The sequence below is a fragment of the Diachasma alloeum genome, unplaced genomic scaffold (genome assembly GCF_001412515.2).
Source record: "Diachasma alloeum isolate Michigan unplaced genomic scaffold, Dall2.0 Dall_scaffold_00488, whole genome shotgun sequence".
Classification (NCBI taxonomy): domain Eukaryota; kingdom Metazoa; phylum Arthropoda; class Insecta; order Hymenoptera; family Braconidae; genus Diachasma; species Diachasma alloeum.
In genome coordinates this window covers 24,793-30,675 of record NW_021680621.1, presented here as the reverse complement: position 1 = coordinate 30,675, position 5,883 = coordinate 24,793, and the positions used below count along the sequence as shown (strand labels likewise).

Here is a 5,883-nt window from a genome sequence, read left to right as displayed (position 1 = left end):
ATATATATATATATATATATATATATATATATATGTGCCTGTCGCAGGGACATAAAATCGCCACGGATCCATTCAGAAGCTTACTACCAATGGAATTGGTAGAAGAAAAATTAATAATTATAATAATAGTGTAAAAAGTAACGGTCAAATGTCTTCTGTCAAATATATGTGCACCAAGCTCAAGCTATTTGATAGTGTCGTTTCCCCTACTTTGCTGTATGCGGTCTCTTCTTGGGGTTTGGGTCAGTACGATAAGATTGAGAAAATTCAGAATGACTATTTTAAACAGCTTTTATTGTTACCCTCCAATACCCCTGGTTACGTGCTCAGATTGGAACTAGGTTTGAGGCATTTAGCCATTAGAGCACTGGATCAGACACTTAATTGGATAATTAAAGTTCTTAAAATGGAAGAGACCCGTCTTCCGCGAAGTTGTTGGAATCGATTGAGGTTTCTATTGGACAAGGGTACTAACAGAGTAGAATTCAACTGGTTATCGAAACTGAAAGGTATATTAGAGGAATTGGACATGGACTTTATTTGTCTAATCGATGACCCAGTGGTTTGGATAGAAAACAAACAGAAAATTATTACGAGATATAGTGACAACTTAAAAGCACAAGATTTGATTAGATACGCAGAAGGTAAAGCTCTGCAATTTAGAATCCCTAGGTACTTCACTGATTCTACTTCCAGGTATTTGTTACTACGTTGCCCTGTGGCTTATATCCGTATAATTGCACAAATACGACTAGCTAATATATTTGTGGGTAGATTTATATGCAAGGGAAAAATTTTTAAACTACACCCAAATGAGTACTGTAAAATTTGTAATTATGAATTAGAAACTATGGATCACATAATTGTAAGATGCCCTGTCTACCTCGACATAAGAAAAAAATTCTTCAATGACCTCTTAATTGATAGATATAAACTGGATATTTTGTGCACGCTTTTAGACATTAACAATCCAAAACAACTAAAGAGACTAGCTCTCTATATGATCGAAGCGCTGGAATTCCGAGAACATATTCTGAACATGGACTAATTGCTATGCTCAATCAGTGGATCGCTCGTGATAAGAGAGGAAAACATAAATAAAAATGATCTGTACACATGTAATTATCTGAATTTTTTTATGAACTGATGTATGAAGCTATCCCCCCCCGTGCAAAGTGAGTGTCGTTTAATAATGTAAACTCACACGGGCACATATTCAAAATAAAATAAATAAATAAATAAAATGTCTTCTGTCAAATAAGGTCGAACCCCTGCTTGTTTCACTCATTTTTACTAATAATCATGAATGATTGGGCCTAATGCGCTTCATCGATTTTATTCTCCCATTTAATTAAAATTTTTCCTATCAATAATTTTTTCAGAATTCTAACCGATATCGGAGCAAATGACTCCCATAATTGGAAATGATTCCATTGTTTATCCATTTATTTATTCATGTATATTTTGCTCCGACCGGTACGATGTACCGGTTCGGTGAGCATACGGGACCAGTACTGTGTATCGCTGGAGTGAAAATGGGAACGGTACGAAAGCAGCACAGAAACCGTACAGCGTAACAGTACGTCGTGCGCTCACAGTATCTGTATCGTATCGCATTTTGGCTATCTGGGTAGTTTTTGAAAAAACCGCAGCAGATAGAATACACGAACAGACACAGTTTTCCCAGTACAAATATGATGAGAAAATAGTCGGAAATCGACCTGCTCTGAATAGTAGTAGTCACAAGAAGAGGGTATTACATATGGTCTATCCATTCATCATGAAATTCACTGAAATCCTATTTCATATTCTTATCGGTAACCGTGATGAAAAAAAAACATTATTTCTGTTACAGCGAGAGACAGGACACAGATTCTTCACCTCGAGGAGAAACTGAGGATAAGTGAGAGGGGGCATGGGGTGCGTGTAGGGTGCATTCTACCACCTTCATGCTACGTCGCGTTCTCCCGCATCCTCAGCATCACTACCGCCATAGGTGCTTAGTTCCTGGGGTGTTCCATTATCATTACTCCAATAACCATCATCGTCGGGGTCATTACCACCCGGAGAAGCTGTTTGTTGTACGGACAAGAACACTAAAAACCTTCACAGCAAAATCTTATTTGAAAGTTGACTAAAAAAATTATTTAAAAAAATCAACGGTTACTTTCAACAACCTAATTTAAATTGAATGAGAATGAACGAACGAAGGTAGAACGAAATTTTTTTCCTTTCTCACATATGAAATTGATTATTTTGCAAAATATTGACTACTCCCATTGAGTAGACCAGAAGTTACTGAAAGCTAGATCTCAGTATGATGTTTCAAGGTCCAGTAGAAATATCGAAAAAACACTGTTCAGATGATTTAGAGGAAGAGGAAATCAACGGACTGGATAAAACTGAAGGATTATAACTTCTTGCTTTATAACCTTAGAAAAGAGCACCTCATCTTCGGGTAAAGAAAGTAAATCAATAAAACTGATCTTCTATGAAAACTTGATATAATCGGACCACAGCAAAACTCCAATAAATAGCCAATTCAGGCTATTTTGTGTTCAACTGCAAAAAAGTTTAAATAGTGAGAGAAAAATTGTATCTCAGAAGATTTCCTTCATTGAAAGTTGTAATTAATTTTAATCATTTAGTAGAATGAATCAAGGCCGACTAAATGACATGAGTAAATCGGAACCGTTGGAATAACTTATTTTATGATACCAAACTGAATGTGGAAATGGGACATTAACGATAGATGAAGCACACACGTACTCTCCCGGAGATTCAAGACAATTTTGAAAGCATTGAAATCTACATGCGTAAGAGTAATGATAACCGAAGAAAAACTCGAAAGCCCAGTGAGGGAAACGTTCGAACGAGTGATATTTGTCAGCCTCGTTACTGATATATCCAAAATATGGTTTTATAATTTACTTCTATCAAATCTGCTATTAATTTTTCATTTCGATTGCCTCAAAGAGTTACGTGTAAGGTCAAATCAGATTGTTTTTGGGAAAAAATTTTCGACCCCGATAATTATGCGCATAACAGCCCTGGAAAAAAAAATCTAGGAAAAAACAAATCCAACAAAAAATTAAATCACATGGATTTTACTACATGGGCTTTTCATTTTTTTTTTTTTTTCGGTGACGAAATGGGTGAAACTTTAAAGATGTAACTTCGAATGTCTGGGGATCGAGTGGTCTTTGTTTCCCAGCATGGGGAGTCAGTCACTCTTCCTTTATTTGTTTTTGGCATGTTTCATCTTCCGGCAGTATTGTGATAATTAGACACACGTGCACGGAATAATTCATTCCGATCAAATAGTTATATATTACAAATTGAGACAAAATAATAGCTTTCGTCATTATGTTTACAAAAGTATTTTCAGACGAATGTGAAGTTTCCGAAAAATATTATAATCACATTCGTCACAAAATCCTTTGTGGATCATGTGATGTAAACTATTCTACATTAGGGTCCCGAAAACTGCGATTAGAATGGAAGAAATAAGATGCCCAGTGAAGCGAGATTAGAATCGCGGTTTATCGGGCCTAGTAACATGAAAGAGTGTTTCGATGAATGCAAATTTGCTATCCGAATAAAAGCCGATGATTATAACCACATTCGTTGAAGAATCAACGTTTTGCCTCATACTATACAGTATTTTATATTCCTCAGGGCAAAAACCGCCTTACGAGGTGAAAACACGGATGTTCATGGCTGAGGAATATGAAAAAGTAGATGTCCAATCTAGGGAAGTAAAATAAAAGAGTCGTGGCCATGTGAAAATGTTTTGATTGAAATGATTTATTTGGATTATAGTAAACTTTCTTCTTGGTGCAGTTGTTCGATAGAACAGTGGCTAGCCTTTTGTTTCTATGTCTGACCATCATGGTCCTTTGATGATGTTTGGGACTCCTAAAGTTTCAGTTCTATCGTGTGGGCGTCTACGCATTTCCAATTCATTCATTTTTTATCGTGAAACTAGTCTTTTTCCAGATAATCTCCCAATGGACAAGCATTTCCTGAATCTATCTGTTTGTTCATTCCAATTCTACCTAAAAAATTAATCTCATTCCCAAAAGTTACAGAAAGTAGTCGTGTGAAAAACCTAAAAAAGTATGATAAACTCGGATACATTGTAAAGTATGAGCCCATGCGTTGAGACTCTAAACAACTCCCTTACTATCAAAAAAAAATCGCCGATTCAAAACGGCCAACTAGAAAATGGCTCCACCTTCCTTTAAAAAACCCGGGAGTGACTACAAGACCAGAAGAAAATAACAAACCACATGTATGATAAATTTCAAAATTCGAAAAGTTACAGGTGATTACATTGAAGAAAAGGTATGAAGGTATCGAGTTTATATGATCTTGTCGGCAGCCTCAAGAGTAAAGGGAGAAACGATTGAGAAGCGAGAGGTTGTGATATATTGTGTTGGCAGCGAAGAAAGGCAGAAAATACAAGTAATGACAGTACAAATCTGTCATCATTAATGAGAATACAAAAAAATTGAAAGGCAAATGAATGAGAAACCTAGATATAAACTAAGGCCAAACCCAATTGAATTTGTTCGATTTAATTTCTAGTTATTGGCTGTGAGTAACGACCGCCGGTTTTTTAGTAAAAGAAATATGATGGATAAGGGAACGACTACACAATGAACGATTAAGAGAAAATGTAAAGAAAATATATATAGATATAGATTAGAAGAAAAAAAGAGGACAGGTACTGAATGCTTTACAAAGGTGATCAGAAATATATACATTAATATAACGATAATGACGTAGCACTCGGGGTATCAACCCATCCGGGATACAAGGGTAGACTTGCTATAGAGTTATCTCAAATATTCAAGAAAACAAATGTAATAAAAAAAATCATACATAGATACATAGATAACATGTATATATCTATGTATACGTCATTATTGAAAAAATTGCAGTTCTGTTCGAAGTCAACGATATATTGAGTATTGATGAAATTAATCGATAGAGGGAAATTATTTAAAAAATGGAAAAAAATGAAAAAAAAACGTTCAAATGAATATATTTAGATGAGGAAAAAACCTTATATGTATATTATTTGTTGGGAGATCATATTATTATATTACGTCGGATAATATTTAATATATCTAGAATATTTATTTGTTGATTTTGTGGTGATATAGAGAGGTATAATATCATAAGGAATTAAACAGAAAAACGATTATGTAGGAAAGAAACCATTTTTTCTTTCGTCTGTGGCTTAAACGGTCGAGGTGTCGTTGAAAAATTAATCAATAGAAAAGTCTCAACGATCAAAGATAATAAATATAGGTTGTTTTTCGTTTTGTAAATGCACTATTTTCAGCGCTCTAAATAGTGGTATTGGAAGGCCTCGGTAATGATATTAAAAATCTCACGAATTATTCACCTAGTATAATTAATAATTATGGTAAGAGTATAATAAATTGATAGAAGTGGCGGAAGCAGATAAGTCTATTTCTTGGAAAAATGATTAACAAAGAAGAATTTGAGACAAATTTTGAGAAAAAGAAATCCGACTCTTCTGGTAAGAAAGTTGATGGAAAACAAGGAACATCTTTTGAAACTTCCTCTAAATCTACCAGTTATAGAAATTCCCACAAGACCCCGAAATCTATATCGAAATTTTGGAGTCAACCTCTTTTTCGGCACGCTGGAATAAAAGTTATGTGACGAGTCACTGATGTATGATGGCTCAAATTTTCATTCCCTCAATCATCAGAGAAAAGCGTTGAAAACCGTTTGATCTACGTAAACCGGTTGGAGTGACTGGATTCAATTATTAGAGAATATTTCTATGTGAAATATTGGAATGAGGAAGTAAGACGGTACTCTACAAATAGTGGAGAAAATATT

General features: G+C 34.8%; 1 long non-coding RNA gene across 1 annotated transcript in view; it reads left to right on the top strand.

Moving 5' to 3' along the window:
* The window catches only part of LOC107042525, a 39,833-nt gene extending 34,359 nt beyond the window's left edge, over window positions 1–5,474 (top strand). The window contains exon 2 of the long non-coding RNA XR_001461174.1: window positions 1,856–5,474. This is a non-coding gene — a long non-coding RNA (uncharacterized LOC107042525). The remainder of the gene's footprint in view (window positions 1–1,855) is intronic.
* The last annotated feature ends 409 nt before the right edge of the window (window positions 5,475–5,883 follow it).